This window comes from Quercus lobata, chromosome 2 (genome assembly GCF_001633185.2).
Source record: "Quercus lobata isolate SW786 chromosome 2, ValleyOak3.0 Primary Assembly, whole genome shotgun sequence".
Classification (NCBI taxonomy): domain Eukaryota; kingdom Viridiplantae; phylum Streptophyta; class Magnoliopsida; order Fagales; family Fagaceae; genus Quercus; species Quercus lobata.
Genome location: NC_044905.1, coordinates 31,845,382 through 31,865,079, shown reverse-complemented (window position 1 = coordinate 31,865,079; position 19,698 = coordinate 31,845,382). Strand labels below are relative to the sequence as shown.

General features: G+C 34.1%; 1 long non-coding RNA gene across 1 annotated transcript; it reads left to right on the top strand.

The window, feature by feature from the left end:
- Positions 1 to 2,244: 2,244 nt before the first annotated feature.
- LOC115978427 lies at positions 2,245 to 2,970 on the top strand. Its single transcript, XR_004088713.1, has 2 exons — positions 2,245 to 2,417; positions 2,662 to 2,970. It is a non-coding gene; the product is annotated as an uncharacterized LOC115978427 (long non-coding RNA).
- The last annotated feature ends 16,728 nt before the right edge of the window (positions 2,971 to 19,698 follow it).

Sequence of the window (19,698 nt, the reverse complement as noted above, 5' to 3'; positions counted from 1 at the left end):
CACCCAACCAAAAAACCCTACTAGTCACACAAAAATCTCCAACATTCTCTCTCACACATATCCTCCTCCTTACCTTTTCTTAATTTTTTTCAAATATGTTTGAACGTTTCCATCCAGTGTCATTACCAGTCACGCGAAAATCTATTGCATTTCCCTAACCATTTGACTCGCAATGTATTTTTCTTTTTCTTTTTTTTGCATTACAAAAATTACATTGCGACAGAGAAGGAGAGAGGAAGAGAGGAGAAGCAAATTTTCAGATGAAGACAAACAAAAACTTAGTACAGATAAAGCTTGCATTAAACAAATATACACCTAAAAATCCAAAACATAAAGCTGAAAATATAAGTTGAAAGTATGGTTAAGAAGGAAAAAAGTTTTACCTCCTAACTAGTTTGGAGTAAAATTTCTCCAACCACTATATTTACATATGCTTGCATTACAAACCAAGCAGGACAGGAAAAAAGAAAAGACAAACAAATTGTATATTTGATTTGTAAGTACGGAACTCTAAGAAGACAATGATTAATACTTGATTTACAAGAAAACCAGAAAATCTCTTCTTACCTTAAGGGAATCAACCTTCTTAACTGGCTTGCCCTTGAACTAACATGCAAGAAACTTACGTCCTGTTTTGCACAAGCTGACACCTTTGTTTTGCAGTGCATAAGTGTTATGGCTAGCTCTTGTCATGTTATATATAAAACCACTAACCCAACAAAATTTTACAGATTTACAGAGTGTAAATTTTATGAACCACGAGGAAGACAATAAGCATATAATATGATCCACGCGGAGGATGTTGATCATTACATGTTAGCTGGCAATCTGAAAACGTTGGTGAATCCATGTGACTTTTATTCCCTGTTTGTCTTTTTCTTTTACCTTACTTTTGGATAAATTATAAATTATTAGACATGGTTGTCTTGTGGGATTTTGTTTTTTTGGTCTCGTGGAATTCATTTCTCTGTAGAACTTTGAACTCCTAACTCGTCAGTCTTTCTAGACAATATAATGACAAAAGAGATTTGGATTTCACAGATCACAATATTTGACTTCTCTTAAATATTCTAAAGCAAACATCTCAAAGACTGACGAAAAAGAGCCATTTCCATTGTTTAGTAGTGTGGAAAACGAGGCAAGAAATAAACGTGGATGCCGTATTTTATCAAAGTTATGCTGGCGAGTGCAGTTAAAATATTAGTTAATAATTCAGTTAAAAAAAATTTTATAAAAAAAAAAAATTAATATTTTGATAGTATTTTTTATTTGTCTAAAATGAATTATTAATCAATATCCATAAAAAATTAAACTTCCCCAAATGAAAGGAAAATTGAAGGCAAATGAGGGTGCGGCTGTGGGAGTAAAGAATGTATGAAAATAGGGTTAATTGTACTTTTCTTTTCCCCTTATAGGTCACGCACAGTGTCCCTCAAAATTATAAAATCAACCACTATCCTTCCTAAAACTATTGGAAATAAGCAAATAGTTCCTGTTGTCCACTTTGCTCTTATTCCATATCGAAAATTGATTAAAATTCACTCCCTCCTGTTAAGGGGAGAATTGCCAATGACCCCAAAGTTAAAGGGGAAAAAGTGTAATTCACCTCTTTTCACTACTAGTCTAATAGTCTAATAGTAGAACGTAGGTCAAAATTGAAAATTAACACTATTTTTCAAATAATAAAAAATTAACATTATTTTTCAAACAATATAATTAATAGACACTATTTTCAAATTATATATATTACTAACATCTCGGTTTATGATCTAATCGTATCTAATGTGCCGTTTTTCCCATGCGGCATCTACTTGGGAAGAGACTTGATATATATATATATATATATATATATTGACTGAAAAAGGTAGAATCGGTATATTAAAATGACCAAAAGTACAACAATATAAAAAAGGGTCCTGCTAACCACAGGACAAAGGACACTAATCTATATATATATATAAAACCGAAGCTTTTGAACCTCCCACAAATTTCCACATCAGCACAATATTAAAAAAAAAAATCAGAAACCAAAAAAAAAAAAAAACTTTTCTAAATCCCAAAAAATACTTAAACGCAAAATCAGAGTAGCCCTTATAAACATATTTTTCCAAAACGGCAAATATATTTAAAAAAAATTCTACCCCAAACAAAAGAAAACCCAATTCTCTTCTAAAACTAAAAAACTAAAACCCGTCCTGCTCTCTGCCTCTGTCTTCTCAGAAACCCAAAAAACAAAACTCTTTCCTTCCTCCATCCTGCTCTCTCTTCTCAGAAACCCAAAAAACAAAACTCTCTCCTTCCCCCAAAATCAAAATCCAAAACTTAGATGAGAAAGAAGTAAGCGATCAAAGGTAGAGCTGATCAGATACAAAGAGTCTCGCACCCACCTTCAAGCGCCTCCCCTTCTATTGCTGCGGGTACCTGTTCTCTCTTTCAAATTCATTCATTGTTATTTGAATCTCTCTCTAATTTTCAAAATTCTTTTATTTTGTGCTTTGCAGTCCTAAATTGACACTTTTTATTTTCTGGTAATTCTCCAACTTCTTTTTATTCTAAATTTAATCCGTTTAGTTTAAAGTTAGGGTTTTCAAAATTTCAGTTATAGTGCGTGGTAGGTGTTTGATGCTGGGTCTCAGTTAATAAATCCTTATTGTTTGTTAGGTAGAGCTGATCAGATACAAAGAGTCTCGCACCCACCTTCAAGCGCCTCTCCTTCTATTGCTGCGGGTACCTGTTCTCTCTTTCAAATTCATTCATTGTTATTTGAATCTCTCTCTAATTTTCAAAATTCTTTTATTTTGTGCTTTGCAGTCCTACATTGACACTTTTTATTTTCTGGTAATTCTCCAACTTCTTTTCATTCTAAATTTAATCCGTTTAGTTTAAAGTTAGGGTTTTCAAAATTTCAGTTATAGTGCGTGGTAGGTGTTTGATGCTGGGTCTCAGTTAATAAATCCTTATTGTTTGTTAGGTAGAGCTGATCAGATACAAAGAGTCTCGCACCCACCTTCAAGCGCCTCTCCTTCTATTGCTGCGGGTACCTGTTCTCTCTTTCAAATTCATTCATTGTTATTTGAATCTCTCTCTAATTTTCAAAATTCTTTTATTTTGTGCTTTGCAGTCCTACATTGACACTTTTTATTTTCTGGTAATTCTCCAACTTCTTTTCATTCTAAATTTAATCCGTTTAGTTTAAAGTTAGGGTTTTCAAAATTTCAGTTATAGTGCGTGGTAGGTGTTTGATGCTAGGTCTCAGTTAATAAATCCTTATTGGTTGTTAAAAAAAAATAAAAAATCTACCAGCGAGTGTGAAAGAGAGACAAAGACAAGTCTTTTGATGTCGCAAGAGTTGTGATCTTTATAATATTTGACTGTAGCATCAGTAATTGGCACTAAGTTGCCAAGTTACCATCCTTCCTAGAATCTTCTCCATTTTGTTTCTCTCCAGCAAAAGATTCAATGTTTGATAAATATTGATATAAAGCTTCCAAAGTATTTTCACGATCAGACAAACTTAACCAAGTTGATCATCTGTTTGGGTGTTGAGGAAAAAAACAACAGTGAAGCAAAAGTAAATGGAAGCACAATCAATTGTGAAGGTTCCTTTTAGATACCTTTGTGAATTGTGAATTTTGCTTTGTTAATTGGGGATATCTGTATACTTGGGTTTTATATATCTATTTATATATAGGTTTGGCACAAAGTTTTCACATTATTGGACCCGACCCAAAACTCACCAGCAATAAGTATGCATATGGTATGTCCTAATAATTTTACTTCTATTATGTAATATGTTGAAGAAGGATTCTGCAGATGCAGTTAATGCAGAAACTGATATTGCTGTTGAAGAGCTATAAGCAGGGTGCTGTGCTACATGTAGTTCAATGTTAGGTAGATATGCTGCAAGTAGTTTAGTCTATTAAGTGAGCATGTGATGTGCACGTGACTTTGAAGTTAGTTAGTTATCTTTCAGTTAGTTGGTTAAGTACTCTGTTGATGTATATAATCAGATGATAGTGACCAATAATATTCAGATAAGCATTTTGCATCATTCTATTTTCCTAATTCCAAATCCTAATATAATACATATGGAAAAAATAAACTTATGGATTAAGTTTTGGGTTTGTGTTAAATGAGTTACTATAACTTAACAATGTATTCTTTGGTTTGCATTTTATGTTAGCTTTTGTTCATGAACTTCATGATCTCTAACAATTTCTCTTTCCAATTTCTGGGGATTGAGGTGAAATCAATGGGATTTGGGAAGTGGGTCTGTTTAATTTCCTGGATTTCCGTTGAGATTTGTTGCTGAGGATTTTTGTCTTTTGGGTATTTCTTTTGTTTTGATTTTGATTTGGAGAGACTTGGAATGGTGAATTGGTTGACTTGGAATGGTGCATTGGTTGTTTGGCACTGCATGTGTTTGTGTCGTTAATCTATTTGCTATGTATTGGACAGCTTCTTATAAGTTGTTTGAAGTGCACGAATTTCAGCTATACCATTTCATGATGCATTATGATCATTTACGTTTCATTTGATTTTTTATCACATAGAGGAGAAACTTTTTACTATAATTAATCTCTAATTTGTTTTAATTGGAACTCTTACAATACAAATATGTAAGTAAGTACATATATGTAATTGCAGGTACAGAGCTACAGCCATGCTTAGCATGCCATCAACCTCATTGAAATTTATGTTGCATAAAGGATATAAGAAAGTTGTATTGTTTTCACCTTGCAATGGCAAAGACAAGATTTAGCAAAATAAGTACAGCCTCCAAAGTTTTATTCAGCAAAAATATAATGTATTTTGATTGGTTTTGATTGGTTTATCATGTCAGGTAATTCTCCCAATTCTTTTCAAATTTGTTTTCCCAAATTATATCTGTTTGTCTCTCTATTTGTTTGTAAACTCCACCATTGAATCTCTGTACACCCCTATTTTTTCCTCTCTTTTTTCCATATGGATTTTTCTTTTATTTCGTTTGGTTCCCTATTGCTTGATTATTTTTCATGTTTTTTTTTGTTTGATGGGTTTCCTTTGGTTTTGGAGGATTGCAAGGAACACAACCTAGAAGGTTTTAATTCTTCTACTATTCCGTTTTGTTCCTTTTTCTACTATTAAATCAAAAAATCGGAACAAAGTTCTCCATTGTTCTATGGTTCATCATTTTAAGTTGTACTATGTTTTTTTTTTTTTTAATTTAATTTTTTTAATGAAAAAGTTGTACTATGTTGATAAAACAAAGTTTAGAAATTTAGTACTTTTATTGTTAATTGCTTCTTCGCTGAGATGTAATTGTTCTCAACTCTATAGGATTCTCTTCTTTTTTCTTTTTTTTTTCTTTTTTGGTTATGGTTTTTTTCCCTAGCCTGTGTTTATATTAAACATGTTGATGAAAGGGTGATTATTTACATTTAAAGCTTTTTTTTTAATGAGAATCACAAAGACATCTAAAACTGAAAAAGAAAGTTTAAACTCCTAGAGTTTAATTTATAGATTGCTTAAGTTGAACTTTATGCCCTAAGACTTTGGGGTTACACATCAATTTTTTCATCTTTGTTGAAAATCTGAGTTGGATCATATTTTGTTCCTGAACCTATTACTGTTTTAGAATCCAAATTTTGGATTGGAATCATGCTTTTCTATATTACTTGCAATTAATTTTTTAACTCAAATTTGTAGTTGGATTGTCATATCTTTTGCCTCACAAAATGTTAAATGTTGCAGGTGGTTTCTTTTACCCAAATTTGTGTTGTGGACTTTTATTATTGCCCATAATCCATCCTATGATCCTTGCTTGACACTTTTGAGGTTAGAAGAAAAGGAGAGAGCCCCCCTTTTTAAATTTTTTTATTTATTCCGTAGCTATTTTCAACCAGACAAGACTTGGTTTTTGGGCATTAATTGCAAGGCCATGAAAGTTCTTAAATTGAAGGATTTACATTGGCAACTGCTTATTCTTAACTTAAATTTGTTAAGATTCTCATCCCTTTTTTAGTCAATTTGTATTCTCCTTATATTTTCCCCCATTTTGCTCTTGGTTTAACATTCTGTACTATTATGGGTTAAAAAAAAAATTATAATATGCTTTGAGCCAAATTATAAAAATTATCCCGTGCATCGCACGGGTTAGCGACTAGTACAATATTAAAAAGCCACAGGACAAAGGAAACACAACTACAATATTAAAAGTCCCATGCCGCCCAACAAAAACAATATTAAAAGCTACAGGACAAAGAAAACACCAATACAATATTAAAAGCCCCATTCAGCCTAACGTGTTTATTGATTAGCAACTAGAGTTTGGTACTCATGCAGAAGAGTTGTGGCCCCACGAATTTGAATTAAAATAATGAAAAGGTAAAATTTGAATTAAAATAATGAAATAAAAGTATAAAGCTATAAGAGCATCTCCAGCAGTCTCTCCAAATTTTTGCCTAATTTTTACCTGTTTGGAGAATGAACAGTAACATTTAGCTTTTAGCTACCCACTTTTTCAAATACACTTTCCAACAGACTCTCTATCACATTCTCTATCTCATTTAAATATTATATCTTCATTCATTCTTTATTCTTTTTTTATCATCATTTATTCTTTCTATATTCATTATCAACAATTATATTTTTTAATGAAAAGTGTTATATTCACAACATTTTTCGCAATACTTTCACAAGAATCACATCAAAATCTTATGTGAAAAGTTGTTACTAGTTCTAATTTGAACCCACCACTGAAATTATATTTTTACTCACCAATATTAGCTAATTACTTAAAATTTATTGTGAAAATATTGTGAAAATATTACAATAAAATTTCTAAATGGTTATTTCTTATTCTTTTCCTTCCTTCCACCCACACGTTCCCTTTTATTTTTTATTTTTTTTCTCTTGGTTTTTCCTCCACCACACACGTATCCCACTATCTCCACCTACCCTTCTTTTTCTTTTTCTTTTTCTAGTTCATTCCGGATGGTAGCCTCCAGAATATCTCCACTTCTCCACTTCTCCCTCTCTGTTTCTTTTTCTTTCTTTCTCTTTCTCTTACACAAACACACAAATTTCTCTCCCTCTATCTCACACAAACAAATTCTCTCTCATACACACATAGATCACTGGCAGAGAAGTGGAGATTGGCGTTCTACACAGATCGGCGTTCTACATTTTTTTTTTTTTTTTTGGCTTGATTAGTTTTATTTTATTGCTCAGATTTCATTAGGCTTATGAGAAATATTGTTTTTGTGTTTCAAATCTTTCGATTGGGTTTTGTGTTTTTGTTTTGATTGTGGTATGTTACCGTTGAGATAGAGAAGCACGAGAGAGTGAAGAACAAAAGAGAAAAGGAATGAGAGAGAAAGAATTATTTTTTTATTCAACCGGGTATTATTTTAAGGGGAAATATTCTTTAGATGATGAACAGTAATTGCTACAGTGCTATCCATTCCTGGAGAGCTACTGTAGCAACTCTAAAAAAAAATTTGGAGTTGCCGAGTCTGTTGGAGTGCTTGTTTTGCGTGAATAGTGTCTGTTGCTCTCCAAAATTTGGCTTTGCCGAGTCTGCTGGAGATGCTCTAAGTAAGAGTCTTGATCTGCTCCAGGGCTATACATACTAGCCTGACACCCAAGACAAAGAAAAAAATAAAATCATCTTTACACCCATCCCTTCAAACAGTTAATGTGTCCGTTGGTTTGCCACTAATGTTTAATATTAATGCAGAAATGACGTAGCCTTGCGAAGGAAAGCTTTAGGTCTAGGCTGGAAGTCCTTAAATGTAAAGTGCTTTCTTTTGTTTGCTAGCACATAGAAATCAATGCGTAGGGAGCTTACTTATAAATTGAGTCTTAGAGATTCAATTTTTAGGTGTACGTTACGTAGAAAAAATGTCACATCAGATATGATTAGACCACGGAAATCGAGCTTTGAGATTCGATTTATAAGCTCAAAATTGAGTGTTTTAGACTCGAGATGTTAGAAAAAATATAGTTTTGTAACAGTGCCTACTAATTATATTAATTGAAAATCAGTGTTAATTCCCAATTTTGGGCCATTCTCCTCCATGGAAAAATATTTCGGAATCATGCCATCCAAATTAAGAACCCATAAGATGCATTTGTTATGTATTTACCACAACTGAAAAAGCTTCTTCCAAAATTCTCCTCTGTGAACGATCTTCTCAATGGAGCTCCAGACGAAAAACAAAAACATATATTCTTTTTGTTGGTTTTTTTTTTTTTTTTAAGAAAAATCCCCTCAGGGGTAGAGATCTTATTATTGCATCCTTAATAAATCAAGTTGGTACACCTCAAGAATGTCTGGTGGAACAAACTCCATCCAGACCAAAAAATGATAATTGGCAGCTCGTCTAGCAAGCTTGTGTGCCACACAGTTTCCTTCTCTAGTAATAGGCTTAATTGAAATGTGCGAAAAACAAGAAAATAAACGTTTGATATCCAACAAAACATGACCCAAAGCCGAATGATCCATGTGACCTCCATTAATAGAGGTAATAGTGTTTGCAGAATCTCCTTCCACAATCACTTTGTCAAAACCGAGTTCCTTAGCAAAAACCAAAACCCAGCGAGCCGCTAGCACTTCCACCATCTCCATCAAAGTAGGTAGTGGAATTTGTTGTAAGAGAGCAGTCATAGCTAATCCTTGTTCATTCCGAATTATAATACCGATGCCAGCTAGTCCATCCTGTCAGAAAACCGCTCCGTCGAAGTTCGCCTTGACACAAGTTTCAGGTGGTGGCCTCCAACGCACTGCACGAGCTGTCCTTGGTATCTTGGCTTGCGTAGGACGCAGCTACTGAAACTCTTGAAGAGCATCATAAGCCGAGGCCGAAATCTGTCCCAATGGAAGTGTCGTTTCACCCAGCCGGACTTTATTGCGCCGTATCCAAATTGCAGAGACTGTCAGTGCAAAAAGCTCGAAAGAGGTTTTTACAAGTGAAGCTCCATCAATGACTTCAAGAAAGGATGCGCAATGTACCGTGTCTGCCTTCAGTTGACCAAAATGAAACCATGTATCATTTAATTTCGGACAGGACCAGATCGCATGCATGGTATCCTTTGTGTATAGCTTGCATTCCTGACACAGAGCATCATCTAATACTTTCCTTTTGACAAGGTTAGCCCGAGTTGGTAAAGAATTGTTCCCAGCACGCCACATAAGGGACTTAACTCGGTTTGGAACTCGAAGACGCCAAATAGACTTCCACGCCATCGAAGTTTCCCCTTCATTTGAGCTGCCTGCTACCTCTGCTTCAGCTTGGTCCAATAATAGCCGGTAACCAGATCTGATTGAGAAGACCCCATCCCGATTGTGGGGCCAATATGGAATGTCCTCCCTATTGAACAAGCTAAGGGGAATGGCCTTAATGATTGCAGCTTCCTCGGGTACAAAAATCCTATCAATCTCATCCTCCTTCCAACACATGCTCTCATGATTTATTAAGCTATAAACCATCGCATCATCTTGGCCATCTACTACAGGGGATATAATAGCGCCTTGCCGAGGCCCAGGTAGCCAAGCATCACAATAAATGCAAACCTTAGAACCATTCCCTATCCTCCATTTTAATCCTCGCCTAATAACTTCTCTTCCCTTCAAAATGCTTCTCCAAGCAAAAGACCCTTTATTTTCCTTAACATCAAAAATGGTCCCATGCGGGAAAAATTTTGTTTTTAAGAACTTGAAGAATAGAGAATCTTGGTTTTGTAGTAAACGCCAAATTTGCTTGCCAAACATAGCATCATTAAACTTTTGGAGTTCCCAAAAATCCATACCTCCAAGAGATTTAGGCCTACACATTTTACTCCATTTAACCCAATGAATACGCCTTCTAGTGCCTCGTTGACCCCACCAAAACTTTCTAATCATAGCCTCAATCTCATGGCATAGTGTAATAGGAAGTTTAAAGCAACTCATAGAATAAGTGGTGATGGCTTGCACTACCGCCTTCAAAAGAACTTCCCTCCCAGCTTGGGATAGGAGTTTCTCCTTCCACCCTTGAAGCTTCTTCCAAACCCAATCTCTGATGAAGGCCAAGCTTGCTTTTTTGTTCCTTCCCACAAAAGATGGCAAGTCTAAATATTTTTCATACTGCTTAATTTCAGGAACACCTAGCAGGTCTTTGATGGAATCTTGGATCCCTCTATCTGTGTTTTTACTGAAAAAGAGAGTGGTTTTATCTCTATTCAGCTTTTGTCCGGAAGCTTCTTCATAAGTAGAGAGAAGGTCTTGGATGTGCATACATTCTTAAACTGAAGCTCTGCAGAAGAGTAAGCTATCATCTGCAAAAAATAAGTGGGTTAATCGAGATCCATTTCTACAAATAGATATGCCTCTAATCTCTCCAGAGGTAGCTACCTTAGTAAGTAAGCCATGCAAACCCTCAGTACAAAGAAGGAAGAGATATGGAGATAAAGGATCCCCTTGTCTCAGTCCTCTACTAGGGTGAATGGTGTGAGATGGCTCCCCATTAATCAAAATGGAGTAAGTGACAGTAGTGATACACTCCATCATAAGATCAACCCATTTACTATGAAAACCCATTTTTTCCAACAAACACTTCACAAAGGACCCTTCAACTCGTTCATAAGCCTTGCTCATGTCAAGTTTGAAAGCCATAAAACCTATATTATCATTCTAATGATTTTTCATGTAATGTAAAGTTTCGAAAGCCATAAGTATATTGTCAGTAATTACCCTGCCAGCTTGGAAAGCACTTTGGTTCTCGGAAACAATAAGCGGTAACAAAGGTTTCAAACGGTTAGCTAACACCTTCGAAATCAACTTGTAAATAACATTGCAAAGGCTTATGGGTCAAAATTCAGATATTCTTTTAGGATTCTTCACTTTGGGAATGAGAGTAACATAAGTGAAGTTAAACTCCTTAGGAATATGACATGAATTCAAACAATCCAAAACAACTTTGGAAACATCATCACCAATCAAATGCCAGAAGGATTGAAAGAAGAGAGGGGGCATACCATCAGGACCTGGAGCCTTAAGTGGGGCCATCTCCTTCAGGGCAATGTCAACCTCATGTCTTGTAAATTCCTTTGTCAAGCTAATATTCATATCTTCAGTGACCAAAGGTTGTATAACCTCCAAAACAGCATGAGCACCAGCTAGTCTAGAAGATGTAAACAAGCTAGAATAAAAGCCAAAAGCAATATCTTCAATCTGTGATCTATCAGTGCACCAAGAGTTGGACTCATTAAGCAATCCCACAATTCTATTACGTCGAAATCTTTGAGAAGCTTTATTATGGAAGAAGCGGGTATTGCTATCACCAGATTTGAGGTGCAAAGCTCGTGCTCATTGCTGCCACATCAAGCTTTCTTTGTCAAGCAACTCATTCATTTCAACTCTGAGAATTCTAACTGCTTCATAGTCAGCCCCCTGTGCCACCGCATATTCAGCCCTCTCTAAGAGCGTAAACTTCTCCTCAATCTGCTTCTTCACACTCCCAAAGGAACGCTTGCTCCATTCCACTAGCTTTTCCTCACAAAGCTCGATTTTCTCCAACACTAGCTGATAGGAAGAGTGTGGCATGTGGGTCATCCAAGCCTCCCTAACAGTGTTACCACAACCACTCTCTTTTAGCCACATGTGTTCGAATCTAAACAATTTGCACGGTTTGCCCACAATTCCTTCAGGCTTGACAATTATGGGGTAGTGATCAGAGACATTAGATCTAATACACCGCACCCGTGTGGCTGGGTTCATCGCAAGCCAAGCTTGTGTAGCTAGAGCTCGGACAAGCCTTTCCAAAACCATGCCGTCACCACGTTTGCCCCGCCAAGTATATTTTTTCCCCTACATACCCCAGGTCCATAAATCCACAATCATCCACAACTTCTCTAAAGTCCCTCATAGCTGATTCACTTCTCAAAGCCCCTCCAAGCTTCTCATGCGATAAAAGGATTTCATTGAAGTCACCGGCCACTAACCATGGCAAGCTGAATTTTCGGTGAAGGGTTCGCAATAAATCCCAAGTCTCATGCTTCCTCCCAGTTTCTGGCATCCAGTTTTCGGTGAAGTTTATATTACTATTACTTGCATATGACATTTTTATATCCACAAAACAAACCATTATGCATCGTTATACTTTTGCGACTAAACCAATTTTTTAAGAATGCATCGTTATACTACTGTGACTTAGTCGGACATTTTTTTTAAACACCGTGATAACAATAAGCTAGCCGTGAAAAATTTATACATGAAACCCCAATATTCCAAAATCCCAAAATTAATCAACCAAAAGAATTGGGTTACACTATCAAGCCAAAATTTAAAATAAAACCATCCTAAATTTGAAAGAGAAACCCTGAAATCCTTGCTAACATTGTCTTTGCACTCAGTGAATCAGTGATGTCAGGTTTTTCATTTTCGTGTCAATTAGGCCTGCTTGTGTGCCACCAATTCGATTTCATGCCGATCGGATCTATGATGGGTTTTAAGAGGAGTTTCGAATTAATGAGAGAAATAAGGGCTATTTATTGATTTAAGTTTTTTTTAGTAAGTTAAAAAAAGCTAAGGATTAATTACACTTATACCCCTAAATTATTTGGTCATTTGCCATCCCCACTTTAATTGGAGGGAGAGCCTTTTAATAATTTGGATGTTTAGGGTGTATTTGAATACCGCTTATTTTGCTGAAACTGAAAAATTATTGCCCAAAGTACTATAAATAAAGGTAAAAGTTAGTTAAAATAGTACAGTTAGGCTCATGAATAGTGCCAAAAAATGCAGTGGAGTCTATGAATAGTAACAAAAATAAGCTGAATAGTAAAATAATTTTAATTTTTTTGAGAGAGTTTCAACCTATAGCGTCCGCTCCTGATGATGCTCTTCATCATCAGACCAAGACACCAATTGGTTTTTGGTGTAGATGGGGATTGAACCCCAGATCTCTTCTTCAACCATCAGAGACTTTACCAGTTGAGCTAACTGGAACCCACTTAATTTTTAAGTACTACCCAAACGCACACTTAATATAATGTGAATTAAAAGATTCCGACTCCGCTGAATCTTACTAGCAAAGTGGGTGACGATGAGATATTTGCTTTTTTCCAATGGTTGAGGGGTGACATTGGTAATAATTTATAAGAAATAAGTAAGGCATAAAAATATCAATTTTCACCAGATTGTACTTTATTGTAAGGCGTAAATGCACTTTTAGTCCCTACATTTTGGCTTTTTTCCATTTTAGTCCCTACATTTTAATTTTACCACTTTTAGTCCCTAAATCAATTAACGCGTTCCATTTTGATCCTTTTCATTAGCCCACCAATAGAAATTGCTTAGGTGGCAAACTGATGTTGACGTGGCCAATTAAAAAATAATAAAAAATAGCTTCTAAATATATAAAAAAAAAAAAATTATTAATCAATTTTAACGAAATTAAAAAAGAAAAAAAATTAAAAACAATAAAATACATCAATTCAGATCTAATTCATTTTGAACAAGAACACAATCACAGATTTAAACATCAACACAAGAACATAAAGCACAAACCCAAAACCAAACACAAAAAACACATACTCAAATTTAAACATTAACACGAGATCACAAACACAAAGAACACAATAACAAACATAAACCAATTAAAAAGAGTAATTAAAAATTTTTCTTTTTTTTTCTTTTCATTATTTTCGAAAGAACAAAGTAACATGTTCTTCATGTTTTTCAAGAAAGAACATGAAGGTTGCCCAGAAAGTTAAAATAATCAATATTTTCTTTTCTTTTATTACATTTTCTCAGCAAATAAACATGCAAAAATTCATTCAAAATCCCTTTCCTCCACCGAATCCTCCAACAAATTAAACCCATAAACCCAGAAAAATAATAAAATCCACATGAAAAAAAACAAACCCAGAAATTTAAAATATAAACAATAGCAACCCGAAACCCAACCCGACATTGTTGTGCTCAACGTTTTTGGTCAATCGCCTCATCGAAACCCAAAAAATACCTTGCAATTCAAAGCCCAAACCAACAACAAACCCAACCAATGATCATCGATCTGACCAACCACCCAACTACTCCTGCAATTTGAAACCCATAAGAACAAATCAGACCACCAATCACCACCACTGTCACTAATCAGTCCATCAAGCCACTGCAACCCACACCAATGTCAAATCCATCCAACGATCCACCCCCACCGACCACCGGACCGACCACCGGACCAACCAACACTTCACAACCATTGATCCGAGAGAGAACTTTAGAGATTTTTCCAAATCCACGATCTGAGAGAGAGACTTTAGAGCTTTAAAGCTTTAGAAAGATGAAAGAGAGAGGGAGATTTTGGTCTAAGAAAGAGATCTTTAGGATTTTCGTTTGGGTAAGCAAACTCAGATCTACGATCTCTCTCTCTCGTCACCCAACCTCCAACCCAATCGGCTCCCTCCAACACAAACTGAGGTCCATCCATTAACAGCAACTCAATTCGTCCACTGCTACTCATTCCTCTCCTCATCGTGCAATGACTCATTCCTCTCCTCATCTTGCTTTCGAAGAGAGAGAGAGAGAGAGAGAGAGAGAGAGAGAGAGAGAGAGAGAGAGAGCGCTTAAGAGAGTTATTGTGTTCTTTGTGAATGTGATCTTGTGTTAATGTTTAAATTTGAGTTTGTGTATTTTGTGTTTGGTTCTAGGTTTGTGTTTTATGTTCTTGTGTTGATGTTTAAATCTGTGATTGTGTTTTTATGTGTTCTTGTTCAAAATGAATTATATTTGAATTGATGTATTTTATTGTTTTTAATTTTGTTTTTTCTTTTTTAATTTCGTTAAAATTGATTAATAAATTTTTTTATATTTAGAAGCTGACATGGCATTTTTTTAAATGCTAATTAAATTTTTTTATTATTTTTTAATTGGCCACGTCAGCATCAGTTTGCCACCTAAGCAATTTCTGTTGGTGGGCTAACAAAAATGACCAAAATGGAACGCGTTAATTGATTTAGGGACTAAAAGTGGTAAAATTAAAATATATGGACTAAAAGTGCATTTACGCCTTATTGTAATTAAGTTGGGTTACGTTGTGCAAATGTTGGTCATATGAAGCAGGGACGGTCCATTTTTTTATTTATAGTTATTATATATTTCATTTTTGTAGTTGGCCCCATTTTTTAAAACCTGAAGCCTTTCTTTTCCCCAATCAACCTAACTAGCCTAATTCAAATAACAACTATTTAACTCAAAAACTTAACAAAAACAATAAAAACATTCATAATAGTGATTGTATATTAGCAAAAAAAAACTATTTTATCACCAAAGAACTAAAAAATCATGTGTTATTGGAGAAGCTAAAAAATTATGAGTAGGTAATGGTTAACCACTTACAGTCTGCCATGTTAGAGTTGTGACAAAAAAGTTATAAAATAATTTGTGGTCCTAAAACTACTCTTATTTCCATGAAGGCATGTTAGGTATACCCGATAACATTGTCAGATTTGAGCAGTTACCCAACCCAAGGACTCAAAAGGACACATGGAAGGCCAAGATCTGAGGAGAATGGTGCTTAAATGGCATTAGAGAGTAGGAGCATGATTGTCAAAATTGCGATTTGGATTGTAGGATCGTACGATTTTACGATCTTAGCTCACCAAAACGTTTAGGATCGCACTAGAATCGTAAAAATGATAGGATCGTACATAAGATCATGTAGGACCGTATAGGATCGTAGAATCGTATGGGATGCTACTGATCCTAACAAAAACATTTGGTTTTTTTATGGAATAAATTTTTTTTTTTTATGAAACTTTTAAGGGTTTTTATTTTTTCATGTTGTGATGGTATAACTTTTTATTTTTTATTTTATAAAATTATGTTAACCTAAGTAAATATTTTCTAGTTTCTAGTTTACTTGTAATCAAAATGAAGAAATACTTCATTATTTCTAAATGAAAATTTTGATATTGGTTTTGCTGCCTTTTAAGCTATAATGCTATTAAATTTGTTTGATTAATATACTAATTTGTGTTCTAATATTACTAAAATATTTTTATATATATAATTTTATCAGTTACGCTTGTATTTGTATATTGATTGATTGATTTTTTTGAGCATGCTCTTTAATTATTGCTGAGTGGTATAACTTGAATAGTTGAGTGTGAAATTGTATCTTAATGTCTTTTGTAACTCTAGTATACAAATATATAATGTCTACATAGATGATGAAATAGATGATAATGATTAGGAATTTAGGACGGTGGTTATAAGAACTTTAGAATGAGAATAATTAAATGTTCACTTCACCTTAATATTCATTTTGCTTTTGGATTTCATATTGTAGTTAGCTAGTTTCCATTTGCTAACTTATTTTGGATTTCAAACTTGGAACTTAGAACTTGGAAAATATTTTCCAAATGTTTTGATAAATATTTTGGTATTTAGTTGCTAATTTAACATTTATTGAACTTTTTAGATACATTGGGTCAAAACTTAAATATATTTGTTTTGTTAGTAGAGACTTAGCGATATATAATATGCAAATTACATCATATGATGCAAATCTAAGTTTTTCTATAGATGAATTTATAATTTACGTGATTATTCAATATACAACACCAGTATTAGTATGTTTTTTTGCTTTAAATCTGAAAATATGTAAACTCTTACGATTCATGATCCGATTCTATAATTTGCGATCTCATCTACCTTCAACGATTCTACGTAGGAATTCAATTTTGACAACCTTGAGTAGGAGGCACTTTGGGCAGAAATCCTAGAAGAGAAAAAAATGGGGGAAATTTGCCATGTAATTTATAGACATGTAATCCTGGCTAGGACTGCCAAAAATTGCATTGCTAACTCTAAGGCTCCGCTTGGGAGTTCATAAGGGAAGGGAATGGAATGGAATGAAATGATCATAAAAGAATGGAAATGAATGGAATGGAATGGAATGTATTTAAGTAATGGAAATGAATGAAAAATAATGGAATGGAATGGAATTAAGTAACCTTGATTAGATGTTTTAAAATAAAGGAATGGAAAGAAATAAAAAGAATGGAATGTAAGTAATCTTATTTGAGAGCAACATAGAGGGAATGGAATAGAATCATTTTATGACAATATTACTATTAGACCCTTATTTTAAAATAAAGAATTTTATATATAGGGGTATTTTGAGAGTTTTAGTAAAAAAATCATTAAATCTAATTCTATTCCCTCCCATTCCTCCCAATTTCGGAGGGAATGAAAATTTGAGGTTTTAAAGAAATAGAGAGGAATGAGTGTTCCCTCCTACCTATTCCATTCCCTCCTACTTAAACTCCCAAACAAGGGAATGAGCTTTCCATTCCCTCCATTAAAACTCCCAAACAAGGGAAGGGAAGAATACTCTAAAATAATTCTTTTCATTCATTTCCATTCCATTCCATTCCCTCCTCCCAAGCAGAGCCTAAAGACTAGTACAATTAACAGTAAAATGGGCCTACCATCCTAAGCCCACGCATGGCCTTGCACCAATATAACTCAAGCAAGTGTTAGGCTTATTGTATGCATTTTTTAGAGTTAAAATTCTTCGTCCAAATATCTAGCGTTCGCCTAAAGCTCCCTCAAGCAAGAATTAAGAGTTCATTTGACTTAAATTTTGCCTGTTACCACTTTTGGAATACTCTAGTAAGAATCTCGCTTGAGCAAGACCAACATATGTAATACTATTTTAAATGGACTTTTATATGTTTTTACATTGTATTAAATTATATATACTTTTTACAAATGTATATAATATTGTACACATTTTGTGTCTCTACAATTTAAATTTATTTTACTAGTACAATATATACTAAGAATTTTCTATGTTAAATTACTCAGCATGTTGAGAAAGTATGGTTTGTATTTCTTTTTCTAAAAAGAATATATGATAGTGAAAGACAATTGACATTGAATATGGACATTTGTTAATGGTTGTTTAGGCTGCATTAAATATACTAAAATAGGAAAAAAATTAATAAATATTCTAAAGACACTGGTTTAGAAAGTATTTTTACAAACTTTTTATGAGAAAATAAAAAAGTAATTGATTTTTTTAACTGCTTTTTATATTTTCCATAAAAGTAATATTAAAAATTTCCTAAAATGGTGCATTAACGAATTTCCTAAGAGTACTTGTTAACCAAACTATTTTTTGAAAATAATGCATGTGTATTATAAAAGCACAAAAAAGTGATCACAACGTAGTACGTTGTATTAGATGCTTTCTTATAAAATACCCTAGGGCACCAGGTAACCATACCAAAGGTGGAGATTGAGTTTTTGTTGAGCTCGAGAGAAGGAAGCTTGACTCGATTTCAATAGGCAACTGGCAGAATTTTTAATAAATTGTGTGCCATCAACTAAGGGCATTCGCATCAGTGCTTATATGATAGAAAAGTGAGCACATTTTAGTCAATCAAGCCAAAAATTCACCCACGTGTTGTGTAAAAATATATGGTTGCTACACTAACAATGTAAGTTTACAATATCACTATTTGTTTTGCATTCAGTTTTTTATTCTCTCTTTGTATATCCCAGGCATGGAGGAAGAAAGTGAATGGTGATTTTTTTTTTGTGGATGCAAGAGAGTGAAGACGCGAGAGAGAGAACACTAGTTTATTTGTCTATGTATTCTGGCTTTTATATATTACCTACTTAACCAGTAACTGGTTTTTCATTAAAAATAAATAAATGGTCAAGATTCAAATGTGTAAAATCTATGGCCAAGATTAAAGAGGGTACCGTACTCCCTTTCTAGGCAGAACAACAAATATGAGGGAATGGGAAGCTGATCTCAGCAAAAAATATAGATTATTATCGGAAAAGTGGAACCAACGGTGGTGATGTATTCGGTTTTTTTTTTTTTTCACACTGTTGATTTTGTTTTTATTTTCATTCTTTTTTGTACCAGCCAATTTGCATTTTCGGGCCAAAATATATCTCGATATGGCTAAAATGCCCTGATATGGTCAGTATTATTTTTGTATTAGCTTAAGCCACTGGTATGACAAATATTGTACCGGGTTTTGACTCCTTTGGTTGGTCTACAACATGTGGCGCGGCCTTGTTACAGTAAAACTTATTTATGTTTATTTGTTTATGTTTTTCCTCTTTTCATTAAATTTTGTCCCTCAAATTTGCTTTTTTTTTTTTTTTTTTTTCGTGTAGGCTATCCAAGCTACTGATGAACCCTAGAATTTTTATTAAAAGAACTTCTTTAGGCTACAAATATTTCAAGGTCAAGGGACTGGTCTTCCTTATACTTTTTTTTTTTTTTAGTAAATCTTCCTTATACTTTGAATTGTCACTACAAACTTGCAGTGCATATATAACTTGAACCATGAGGTCCATGGCATATTCCTAACTTGATCGTTATGCTTGATTGGTTTAATTTTTTGGTGGATGCTCTCAGGTAGGATTGAGGTGGTCAGATTAGGTGGCTATGGCATTTTATTGGTGGTGGTCACAATTTGAGGCGAAAAAAAAATAGTAATTGTACAGGTCACAATCAAGATGGGTTCGTTTATCACAACTTTTCGAAGACAATGTATGTGGTAGGTTCTATATTACCTTATATCAAGACAACTTCAATTAATCACAAACCCATCTTGATCACAATACAAACATTGAAAATAACATCAACAAGAACCCATGAAAAATATTTCCAATATAATTGTATTCATCAAATCAAAGCCATCCCA